We start from the raw sequence: 15,669 nt of genomic DNA on the forward strand, positions 1-15,669 counted from the left end.
CACTGCTGGTTACATATAGATATAATGATATGAACAAATTCATCCCAGCAGCATGTAACCCCTTCACTGCTGGTTACATATAGATATACAGATATAGACAAATACATCCCAGCAGCATGTAACCCCTTCACTGCTGGTTACATATAGATATACAGATATAGACAAATACATCCCAGCAGCATTTAACCCCTTCACTGCTGGTTACATATAGATATACTGATATAAACAAATACATCCCAGCAACATGTAACCTCTTCACTTCTGGTTACATATAGATATAGTGATATAGACAAATACATCCCAGCAGCATGTAACCCCTTCACTGCTGGTTACATATAGATATACAGATATAGACAAATACATCCCAGCAGCATGTAACCCCTTCACTGCTGGTTACTTATAGATATAGTGATATAGACAAATACATCCCAGCAGCATGTAACCCCGTCACTGCTGGTTACTTATAGATACAGATATAGACAAATACATCCCAGCAGCATGTAACCCCGTCACTGCTGGTTACTTATAGATACAGATATAGACAAATACATCACAGCAGCATGTAACCCCTTCACTGCTGGTTACATATAGATATAGTGATATAGAAAAAATACATCCCAGCACCATGTAACCCCTTCACTGCTGGTTACTGCAGCATGTAACCCCTTCAGTGCTGGTTACATATAGATATAGTGATATATACAAATACATCCCAGCAGCATGTAACCCCTTCACTGCTGGTTACATATAGATTTAGTGATATAGACAAATAGATTTCAGCAGCATGTAACCCCTTCACTGCTGGTTACATATAGATACAGATATAGAAAAATACATCCCAACAGCATGTAACCCCTTCACTGCTGGTTACATATAGATACAGATATAGACAAATACATCCTAGCAGCATGTAACCCCTTCACTGCTGGTAACATATAGATATAGTAATATAGACAAATACATCCCAGCAGCATGTAACCCCTTCACTGCTGATTACATATAGATATACAGATATAGACAAATACATCACAGCAGCATGTAACCTCTTCACTGCTGGTTACATATAGATATACAGATATAGACAAATAAATCCCAGCAGCATGTAACCCCTTCAATGCTGGTTAAATATAGATATAGTGATATACACAAATACATCCCAGCAGCATGTAACCCCTTCACTGCTGGTTACATATAGATACAGATATAGACAAATACATCCCAGCAGCCTGTAACCCCTTCAGTGCTGGTTACATATAGATACAGATATAGACAAATACATCCCAGCAGCATGGAACCCCTCCACTGCTGGTTACATATAGATATAGTGATATAGACAAATATCTCCCAGCAGCATGTAACCCCTTCACTGCTGGTTACATATAGATATACAGATATAGACAAATACATCACAGCAGCATTTAACCCCTTCACTGCTGGTTACATATAGATATACAAATATATCCCACCAGCATGTAACCCCTTCACTGCTGGTTACTTATAGTTACAGATATAGACAAATACATCCCAGCAGCATGTAACCCCTTCACTGCTGGTTACATATAGATATACAGTTATAGACAAATACATCCCAGCAGCATGTAACCCCTTCACTGCTGGTTACATATAGATATAGTGATATAGACAAATACATCCCAGCAGCATGTAACCCCTTCACTGCTGGTTACATATAGATACAGATATAAACAAATACATCCTAGCAGCATGTAACCCCTTCACTGCTGGTTACATATAGATATAGTTATATAGACAAATACATCCCAGCGGCATGTAACCCCTTCACTGCTGGTTACTTATAGATACAGATATAGACAAATACATCACAGCAGCATGTAACCCCTTCACTGCTGGTTACATATAGATATAGGGATATAGACAAATACATCCCAGCAGCATGTAACCCCTTCACTGCTGGTTACATATAGATATAGTGATATAGACAAATACATCCCAGCAGCATGTAACCCCTTCACTGCTGGTTACATATAGATATACAGATATAGACAAATACATCCCAGCAGCATGTAACCCCTTCACTGCTGGTTACATATAGATATACAGATATAGACAAATACATCACAGCAGCATGTAACCTCTTCACTGCTGGTTACTTATAGATATACAGATATAGACAAATACATCACAGCAGCATGTAACCCCTTCACTGCTGGTTACATATAGATATACAGATATAGACAAATAAATCCCAGCAGCATGTAACCCCTTCAGTGCTGGTTACATATAGATATAGTGATATACACAAATACATCCCAGCAGCATGTAACCCCTTCACTGCTGGTTACATATAGATACAGATATAGACAAATACATCCCAGCAGCCTGTAACCCCTTCAGTGCTGGTTACATATAGATACAGATATAGACAAATACATCCCAGCAGCATGGAACCCCTTCACTGCTGGTTACATATGGATATAGTGATATAGACAAATATCTCCCAGCAGCATGTAACCCCTTCACTGCTGGTTACATATAGATATACAGATATAGACAAATACATCACAGCAGCATGTAACCCCTTCACTGCTGGTTACATATAGATATAAAAATATAGACAAATATATCCCAGCAGCATGTAACCCCTTCACTGCTGGTTACATATAGATATACAGATATAGAAAATACATCCTAGCAGCATGTAACCCCTTCACTGCTGGTTACATATAGATATACAGATATAGACAAATACATCCCAGCAGCATGTAACCCCTTCACTGCTGGTTACATATAGATATACAGTTATAGACAAATACATCCCAGCAGCATGTAACCCCTTCACTGCTGGTTACATATAGATATACAGATATAGACAAATACATCACAGCAGCATGTAACCTCTTCACTGCTGGTTACTTATAGATATACAGATATAGACAAATACATCACAGCAGCATGTAACCCCTTCACTGCTGGTTACATATAGATATACAGATATAGACAAATAAATCCCAGCAGCATGTAACCCCTTCAGTGCTGGTTACATATAGATATAGTGATATACACAAATACATCCCAGCAGCATGTAACCCCTTCACTGCTGGTTACATATAGATACAGATATAGACAAATACATCCCAGCAGCCTGTAACCCCTTCAGTGCTGGTTACATATAGATACAGATATAGACAAATACATCCCAGCAGCATGGAACCCCTTCACTGCTGGTTACATATGGATATAGTGATATAGACAAATATCTCCCAGCAGCATGTAACCCCTTCACTGCTGGTTACATATAGATATACAGATATAGACAAATACATCACAGCAGCATGTAACCCCTTCACTGCTGGTTACATATAGATATAAAAATATAGACAAATATATCCCAGCAGCATGTAACCCCTTCACTGCTGGTTACATATAGATATACAGATATAGAAAATATATCCTAGCAGCATGTAACCCCTTCACTGCTGGTTACATATAGATATACAGATATAGACAAATACATCCCAGCAGCATGTAACCCCTTCACTGCTGGTTACATATAGATATACAGTTATAGACAAATACATCCCAGCAGCATGTAACCCCTTCACTGCTGGTTACATATAGATATAGTGATATAGACAAATAAATCCCAGCAGCCTGTAACCCCTTCACTGCTGGTTACATATAGATACAGATATAAACAAATACATCCTAGCAGCATGTAACCCCTTCACTGCTGGTTACATATAGATATTCAGATATAGACAAATACATCCCAGCAGCATGTAATCCCTTCACTGCTGGTTACATATAGATATTCAGATATAGACAAATACATCCCAGCAGCATGTAACCCCTTCACTGCTGGTTACATATAGATATAGTGATATAGACAAATACATCCCAGCAGCATGTAACCCCTTCACTGCTGGTTACACATAGATATAGTGATATAAACAAATACATCCCAGCAGCATGTAACCCCTTCACTGCTGGTTACATATAGATATACAGATATAGACAAATACATCCCAGCAGCATGTAACCCCTTCACTGCTGGTTACATATAGATACAGATATAGACAAATACATCACAGCAGCATGTAACCCCTTCACTGCTGGTTACATATAGATATAGTGATATAGAAAAATACATCTCAGCACCATGTAACCCCTTCAGTGCTGGTTACATATAGATATAGTGATATAGACAAATACATCCCAGCAGCATGTAACCCCTTCACTGCTGGTAACATATAGATATACAGATATAGACAAATACATCCCAGCAGCATGTAACCCCTTCACTGCTGGTTACATATAGATACAGATATAGACAAATACATCCCAGCAGCATGTAACCCCTTCACTGCTGGTTACATATAGATATACAGATATAGACAAATACATCCCAGCAACATGTAACCCCTTCACTGCTGGTTACATATAGATACAGATATAGACAAATACATCCCAGCAGCATGAAACCCCTTCACTGCTGGTTACATATAGATATACAGATATAGACAAATACATCCCAGCAGCATGTAACCCCTTCACTGCTGGTTACATATAGATACAGATATAGACAAATACATCCCAGCAGCATGAAACCCCTTCACTGCTGGTTACATATAGATATAGTGATATAGACAAATACATCCCAGCAGCATGTAACCCCTTCACTGCTAGTTACATATAGATACAGATATAGACAAATACATCCCAGCAGCATGAAACCCCTTCACTGCTGGTTACATATAGATATACAGATATAGACAAATACATCCCAGCAGCATGTAACCCCTTCACTGCTGGTTACATATAGATATACAAATATAGACAAATATATCCCAGCAGCATGTAACCCCTTCACTGCTGGTTACATATAGATACAGATATAGAAAAATACATCCTAGTAGCATGTAACCCCTTCACTGCTGGTTACATATAGATATACAGTTATAGACAAATACATCCCAGCAGCATGTAACCCCTTCACTGCTGGTTACATATAGATATACAGATATAGACAAATACATCCCAGCAGCATGTAACCCCTTCACTGCTGGTTACATATAGATATACAGATATAGACAAATACATCCCAGCAGCCTGTAACCCCATCACTGCTGGTTACATATAGATATACAGATATAGACAAATACATCCTAGAAACATGTAACCCCTTCACTGCTGGTTACATATAGATATAGTGATATAGACAAATAAATCCCAACAGCATGTAACCCCTTCACTGCTGGTTACATATAGATACAGATATAGACACATTCATCCCAGCAGCATGAAACCCCTTCACTGCTGGTTACATATAGATATAGTGATATAGACAAATACATCCCAGCAGCATGTAACCCCTTCACTGCTGGTTACTTATAGATACAGATATAGACAAATACATCCCAGCAGCCTGTAACCCCTTCACTGCTGGTTACATATAGATATACAGATATAGACAAATACATCCTAGAAACATGTAACCCCTTCACTGCTGGTTACATATAGATATAGTGATATAGATATAGATATAGTGATATAGACAAATAAATCCCAACAGCATGTAACCCCTTCACTGCTGGTTACATATAGATATACAGATATAGACAAATACATCCCAGCAGCATGTAACCCCTTCACTGCTGGTTACTTATAGATATAGTGATATAAACAAATACATCCCAGCAGCATGTAACCCCTTCACTGCTGGTTACATATAGATATAGTGATATAAACAAATACATCCCAGCAGCATGTAACCCCTTCACTGCTGGTTACATATAGATATAGTGATATAGACAAATACATCCCAGCAGCATGTAACCCCTTCACTGCTGGTTACATATAGATATAGTGATAGACAAATACATTCCAGCAGCAGGGCCGTCTTTAATATTGACTGGACCCTGGGCAAACATTTTCTTGTGCCCCTCACTCCACCCCAACATCCCAAAAAACAACTAAATCAATTTATTTTATATATATATTTTTTTTTTAAATGATTAGCCCAGCTATAAATCATCCACTGTTGGGCTAATTATTTTTTTTTAAAAAAGAAATAAATTACAATATGTGAAACTGGCTCTAAGCAGTACTAATAAGTAAATAAATATATAAATCTCCCACTGTAGATTAATTTAATATACTTACTAATTAATTAAATGTTTTTTTTTAATTTTTAATTTTTTTAATTACATAAATATTTAATGCAATGCACAGCATCGCATAGTAAAAATCGGTGGCTCTGGCATGTGTATGTCAGAGCATACACATACACTTGTACACACAAACACACACTACAGAGCATACACATACCCCCCAACTGTCCCGATTTTCGCGGGACAGTCCCGATTTTAGGGGTCTGTCCCCCTGTCCCGATTTGCCCCAGGCATAAAAATTTTTTTTTTTTTTTTTTAAATTTTGTTGGGCCCATACTCAGAAGCAGCTGGCTTTGCTCTCACAGGGTTAGATACCTTTTAGATTCCCTGTGGAAAAGGAATGGTGTGTGGGTTAAGCAGGAGTAAGAAGGCTGTATACACTCTGACCACGGTTAATGGTGACTAGTGATGTTCGGTTCATGAACGAATCGTTCTTTTGAACCGGATCTTTTCACTGAACTGAATGAATCAGTACATCAGACTGAACTGATTTGTTTGAAACAGTTCAGTTCCTGAGTCATCAGCAGCACTGGTAATACGATCCTAGAGTGAGTTCTGCTCTGTTAATTCCTCCTTTAATGAATCACACAGCAGAATCTCACTCTAGGATCATATTACCAGTGTTGTTGAATCAGTGAACTGTTAGCTAACTCGTCTGCAATGAATCAGTCTGTTAACAGTTCACTGATTCAAAAGAAGTGAACTGTTAGCAAACGACTCAGTGTACTGTTAACAGACTGATTCATTGCAGACGAGTTAGCTAACAGTAAACTGATTCAAATATCAGGTACAGACCCCTGCATTTACCCCCTAACTGCAACTTACAATATCCCATTCAGCATCCCATGTTTGTTTATATATATATATATATATATATATATATATATATATATATATATATATATATTTGTAGCTGTTGCTAAGTAAAAGTTAGCTTAGATATAGAGCTTGGAGTCGGACTGTCAGTGACTCATGATTCAGGAATGAATCAGCACTGCAGAAAACGAATCTGCGGCTCTACAGTTCACCTACTGAACATGAGGTAGAGCCTATACCTCATGTTCAGTAGATGAACTGGTGAATCGGTTCATGAACCGGTTCAGTTAATCGAAATGAACCAATTCACCCAGAAGAACCGAACTTCCCATCACTAATGGTGACCTCTCTAACCTACCTCTGGTAGTGATGATGTCTAACCCCCGGTGATAATACTAGCATGCCTTCAGTTTTATACAATGAGCAGTGGTAACGAACAATGGCAGCCAAAGACTGCCAGTTAATGTGCTTGCCAACCCCAGGACTCCATACAATGAATTACAGATACCTATATATGATGTAGTGTGTGTGTCTATCTGTATCCATAACTGTGTGTTTGTATCTGTATGTATAAGTTTATGCTATGTAATGTGTGTGTGTGTCTGCATGTGTAAATGTAAGCTATGTAGTGTGTGTATGTGTATCTGCATGTATAAGTGTGTATCTGCATGTATAAGTGTATGCTATGTAGTGTGTGTGTCTGCATGTATAAGTGTATACTATGTAGTGTCTGTGTATCTGCATGTATAATTATATGCTGCATGTATAAGTGTATGCTATGTAATGTGTGTGTGTGTATCTGCCTGTATAAGTGTATACTATGTAGTGTGTGTATCTTCGTGTGTAAGTGTATGCTATGTAGTGTGTGTGTATCTGCATGTGTAAGTGTATGCTATGCAGTGTTTGTGTGTGTGTATCTGCATGTATAAGTGTATACTATGTAGTGTGTATCTGCATGTATAAGTGTATGCTATGTAGTATGTGTGTATCTGCCTGTGTAAGTGTATGGTATGTAGTGTGTGTATCTGCATGTATAAGTGTATACTATGTAGTGTGTGTGTGTATCTGCATGTATAAGTGTATGCTATGTAGTGTGTGTGTATCTGCATGTGTAAGTGTATGCTATGTAGTGTGCTACTGTGCATTTTTGCTGACTTTAAAGGCCAGAATCTAGAATATTAACAGGGAATGCAGAGAGCAGTTTTAAATAATTTATTATTAAATGTCCAATTAAGATAAAAATATTTAGCAATGTCTTTGCAAAGGCTTATTAAATACATAGCTTACATAGCCATACCAGTGGTTTGAGCTTGTGTTTGATTTTCTGCCTGTGTATTAAAATATATGACTTTATTTAGAATTTTATTTATATTACTTTGGTCTTATGATTTTTTAAGCCCCGCCCACCACATTTTTTTTTTTTTTTTTTGGGGGGGGGGGGGTGTCCCTCTTTTGAATTTTGAAATGTTGGGAGGTATGCATATACATGTACACACACACACTCTCCAGATCATACACATATACATGTACACACAAACACACACTCTTCAGAGCATACATATATACATGTACACACAAACACACACTCTTCAGAGCATACACATACACTTGTACACACAAACACACACTACAGAGCATACACATATACATGTACACACAAACACACACTCTCCAGAGCATACACATATACATGTACACACAAACACACACTCTCCAGAGCATACACATATGCATGTACACACAAACACACACTCTCCAGAGCATACACATATACATGTACACACAAACACACACTCTCCAGAGCATACACATATACATGTACACACAAACACACACTCTCCAGAGCATACACATATACATGTACACACAAACACACAGTACAGAGCATACACATACACATGTACACACAAACACACACTCTCCAGAGCATACCCATATACATGTACACACAAACACACACTACAGAGCACACACATATACATGTACACACAAACACACACTCTTCAGAGCATACACATACACTTGTACACACAAACACACACTACAGAGCATACACATATACATGTACACACAAACACACACTCTCCAGAGCATACACATATACATGTACACACAAACACACACTCTCCAGAGCATACACATATACATGTACACACAAACACACACTCTCCAGAGCATACACATATACATGTACACACAAACACACACTCTCCAGAGCATACACATATACATGTACACACAAACACACTCTCCAGAGCATACACATACACATGTACACACAAACACACACTCTCCAGAGCATACACATACACATGTACACACAAATACACACTCTCCAGAGCATACACATATACATGTACACGCAAACACACACTCTCTAGAGCATACACATATACATGTACACACAAACACACTCTCCAGAGCATACACATACACATGTACACACAAACACACTCTCCAGAGCATACACATACACATGTACACACAAACACACACTCTCCAGAGCATACACATATACATGTACACACAAACACACACTTCAGAGCATACACATACACATGTTCACACAAACTCACTCTCCAGAGCATACACATATACATGTACACACAAACACACACTCTCCAGAGCGCACACATATACATGTACACACAAACACACACTCCAGAGCATACACATACACATGTACACACAAACACACACTCTCCAGAGCATACACATATACATGTACACACAAACACACACTCTCCAGAGCATACACATACACATGTACACACAAACTCACTCTCCAGAGCATACACATATACATGTACACACAAACACACTCTCCAGAGCATACACATACACATGTACACACAAACTCACTCTACAGAGCACACACATATACATGTACACACAAACACACTCTCCAGAGCATACACATGTACACACAAACATACACTCTTCAGAGCATACACATACACATAAGCACACACGACAGAGCATACACATACACATATACACACAAACTCACACTACAGAGCATACACATATACATGTACACACAAACACACACGACAGAGCATACACATATACATGTACACACAAACACACACTACAGAGCATACACATATACATGTACACACAAACATACACTCTCCAGAGCATACACATGTACACACAAACACACGCTCTCCAGAGCATACACATACACATGTACACACAAACACACTCTCCAGAGCATACACATACACATGTACACACAAACACACACTACAGAGCATACACATATACATGTACACACAAACACACACTCTCCAGAGCATACCCATATACATGTACACACAAACATACAAACATACACTCTCCAGAGCATACACATATACATGTACACACAAACACACACTCTCCAGAGCATACACATATACATGTACACACAAACACACTCTCCAGAGCATACACATACACATGTACACACAAAAACACACTACAGAGCATACACATACACATGTACACACAAACACACACTACAGAGCATACACATACACTTGTACACACAAAAACACACTACAGAGCATACACATACACATGTACACACAAACACACACTACAGAGCATACACATACACTTGTACACACAAAAACACACTACAGAGCATACACATACACATGTACACACAAACACACACTACAGAGCATACACATATACATGTACACACAAACACACTCTCCAGAGCATACACATACACATGTACACACAAACTCACTCTCCAGAGAATACACATATACATGTACACACAAACAAACACTACGGAGCATACACATACACATGTACACACAAACACACACTCTCCAGAGCATACACATATACATGTACACACAAACACACACTCTCCAGAGCATACACATATACATGTACACACAAACACACACTACAGAGCATACACATACACATGTACACACAAACACACACTCTCCAGAGCATACCCATATACATGTACACACAAACACACACTACAGAGCACACACATATACATGTACACACAAAGACACACTACAGAGCATACACATATACATGTACACACAAACACACACTCTCCAGAGCATACACATATACATGTACACACAAACACACACTCTCCAGAGCATACACATATACATGTACACACAAACACACACTCTCCAGAGCATACACATATACATGTACACACAAACACACACTCTCCAGAGCATACACATATACATGTACACACAAACACACTCTCCAGAGCATACACATACACATGTACACACAAACACACACTCTCCAGAGCATACACATACACATGTACACACAAATACACACTCTCCAGAGCATACACATATACATGTACACGCAAACACACACTCTCTAGAGCATACACATATACATGTACACACAAACACACTCTCCAGAGCATACACATACACATGTACACACAAACACACTCTCCAGAGCATACACATACACATGTACACACAAACACACACTCTCCAGAGCATACACATATACATGTACACACAAACACACACTTCAGAGCATACACATACACATGTTCACACAAACTCACTCTCCAGAGCATACACATATACATGTACACACAAACACACACTCTCCAGAGCGCACACATATACATGTACACACAAACACACACTCCAGAGCATACACATACACATGTACACACAAACACACACTCTCCAGAGCATACACATATACATGTACACACAAACACACACTCTCCAGAGCATACACATACACATGTACACACAAACTCACTCTCCAGAGCATACACATATACATGTACACACAAACACACTCTCCAGAGCATACACATACACATGTACACACAAACTCACTCTCCAGAGCACACACATATACATGTACACACAAACACACTCTCCAGAGCATACACATGTACACACAAACATACACTCTTCAGAGCATACACATACACATAAGCACACACGACAGAGCATACACATACACATATACACACAAACTCACACTACAGAGCATACACATATACATGTACACACAAACACACACGACAGAGCATACACATATACATGTACACACAAACACACACTACAGAGCATACACATATACATGTACACACAAACATACACTCTCCAGAGCATACACATGTACACACAAACACACGCTCTCCAGAGCATACACATACACATGTACACACAAACACACTCTCCAGAGCATACACATACACATGTACACACAAACACACACTACAGAGCATACACATATACATGTACACACAAACACACACTCTCCAGAGCATACCCATATACATGTACACACAAACATACAAACATACACTCTCCAGAGCATACACATATACATGTACACACAAACACACACTCTCCAGAGCATACACATATACATGTACACACAAACACACTCTCCAGAGCATACACATACACATGTACACACAAAAACACACTACAGAGCATACACATACACATGTACACACAAACACACACTACAGAGCATACACATACACTTGTACACACAAAAACACACTACAGAGCATACACATACACATGTACACACAAACACACACTACAGAGCATACACATACACATGTACACACAAACACACACTACAGAGCATACACATATACATGTACACACAAACACACTCTCCAGAGCATACACATACACATGTACATACAAACTCATTCTCCAGAGAATACACATATACATGTACACACAAACAAACACTACGGAGCATACACATACACATGTACACACAAACACACACTACAGAGCATACACATATACATGTACACACAAACATACACTCTCCAGAGCATACACATGTACACACAAACACACGCTCTCCAGAGCATACACATACACATGTACACACAAACACACACTCTCCAGAGCATACACATATACATGTACACACAAACACACGCTCTCCAGAGCATACACATACACATGTACACGCAAACACACTCTCCAGAGCATACACATACACATGTACACACAAACACACACTACAGAGCATACACATATACATGTACACACAAACACACACTCTCCAGAGCATACCCATATACATGTACACACAAACATACAAACATACACTCTCCAGAGCATACACATATACATGTACACACAAACACACACTCTCCAGAGCATACACATATACATGTACACACAAACACACTCTCCAGAGCATACACATACACATGTACACACAAACACACACTACAGAGCATACACATACACTTGTACACACAAAAACACACTACAGAGCATACACATACACATGTACACACAAACACACACTACGGAGCATACACATACACATGTACACACAAACACACACTACAGAGCATACACATATACATGTACACACAAACTCACTCTCCAGAGCATACACATATACATGTACATACAAACACAGACTCTTCAGAGCATACACATACACATGTACACACAAACACACACTCTCCAGAGCATACACATATACATGTACACACAAACACACACTATTCAGAGCATACACATATACATGTACACACAAGCACACACTACAGAGAATGCACATAGACATGTACACACAAACATACACTCTCCAGAGCATACACATATACATGTACACACAAACACACTCTCCAGAGCATACACATACACACACTCTCCAGAGCATACACATATGCATGTACACACAAACACATATTCTCCAGAGCATACACATACACACACTCTCCAGAGCATACACATATACATGTGCACACAAACACACACACTCTCCAGAGCATACACATACACACACTCTCCAGAGCATACACATATACATGTACACACAAACACACACTATTCAGAGCATACACATATACATGTACACACAAGCACACACTACAGAGAATGCACATATACATGTACACACAAACACACACTCTCCAGAGCATACACATGTACACACAAACATACACTCTCCAGAGCATACACATATACATGTACACACAAACACACTCTCCAGAGCATACACATACACACACTCTCCAGAGCATACACATATACATGTACACACAAACACACACTCTCCAGAGGATGCACATACACACACTCTCCAGAGCATACACATATACATGTGCACACAAACACATACTCTCTAGAGCATACACATACACACACTCTCCAGAGCATACACATATACATGTACACACAAACACACACTCTCCAGAGCATACACATACACATGTACACACAAACACACTCTCCAGAGCATACACATACACATGTACACACAAACACACACTACAGAGCATACACATACACGTGTACACACAAACTCACTCTCCAGAGCATACACATATACATGTACACAAACATACACTCTCCAGAGCATACACATACACATGTACACACACTCTCCAGAGCATACACATATACATGTACACACAAACACACACTCTCCAGAGCATACACATATACATGTACACACAAACACACTCTCCAGAGCATACACATGTACACACAAACACACACTCTCCAGAGCATACACATATACATGTACACACAAGCACACACTCTCCAGAGCATACACATATACATGTACACACAAACTCACTTTTCAGAGCATACACATATACATGTACACACAAACACACTCTCCAGAGCATACACATATACATGTACACACACACAAACACACACTCTCCAGAGCATACACATATACATGTACACACAAACACACACTCTCCAGAGCATACACATATACATGTACACACAAACACACACTCTCCAGAGCATACACATATACATGTACACACAAACACACTCTCCAGAGCATACACATACACATGTACACACAAACACACACTACAGAGCATACACATACACATGTACACACAAACTCACTCTCCAGAGCATACACATATACATGTACACACAAACACATACTCTCTAGAGCATATACATATACATGTACACACAAACACACACTCTCCAGAGCATACACATATACATGTACACACAAACACACACTCTCCAGAGCATACACATATACATGTACACTCGCTGATCAAATGGGGATGTCCTCATCTCCTCCATGGAAGTTACCTTGTTCCAGAGACCTGCTGATACAAGGTCCATTTGTTCATCAAAATCTAGATTCTCTGAGGCTGACTGTGTGGAGATTGAATGCTTAGTCTTAGTCAAGAGAGGTTTCTCTGAGAGTGTCATTGATACTCTTATTCAAGCTCGTAAACCAGTTACTCAGCGTATCTACCACAAGGTGTGGAGGACCTACTTATTGTGGTGTGAAGAGTGTGGTTTTTCCTGGCACAGAGTTAAGGTTGCCAGGAACTTGTCTTTTCTCCAGGTTGGGCTGGAGAAGGGCCTTTCTGCTAGTTCCCTGAGGGGACAGATTTCGGCCCTGTTGCTTTTATTGCACAAAAAATGGCTGAGCTTCCAGACGTGCAGTCCTTTGTTAAGGCTCTGATTAGTATCAGACCTGTGTTTAGATCTGGGGCTCCTCCTTGGAGCCTGAATCTTGTTCTTCCGGTTTTGCAACAGGTTCCATTTGAGCGTCTGCATTCCGTTGACATTAAATTGTTATCTTGGAAGGTTCTCTTATTATTGGCTATTGCCTCTGCACGCAGAATTTCTGAGATCTCTGCTTTGCAATGTGAGCCCCCTTATCTGATTTTTCATGCAGATAAGGCAGTTTTAGGTAC

General features: G+C 39.2%; 1 protein-coding gene across 1 annotated transcript in view; it reads right to left on the reverse strand.

Annotated features, from left to right (window-relative positions):
* PHETA2 (PH domain containing endocytic trafficking adaptor 2) overlaps positions 1-15,435 on the reverse strand; it is a 101,375-nt gene extending 85,940 nt beyond the window's left edge. Inside the window, exon 1 of the mRNA XM_053721385.1 lies at positions 15,053-15,435. The gene's annotated coding sequence lies outside the window, so the exon portion shown is untranslated. The remainder of the gene's footprint in view (positions 1-15,052) is intronic.
* Positions 15,436-15,669: the final 234 nt, after the last annotated feature.

The sequence above is a fragment of the Bombina bombina genome, chromosome 7, assembly GCF_027579735.1.
Source record: "Bombina bombina isolate aBomBom1 chromosome 7, aBomBom1.pri, whole genome shotgun sequence".
NCBI lineage: Eukaryota > Metazoa > Chordata > Amphibia > Anura > Bombinatoridae > Bombina > Bombina bombina.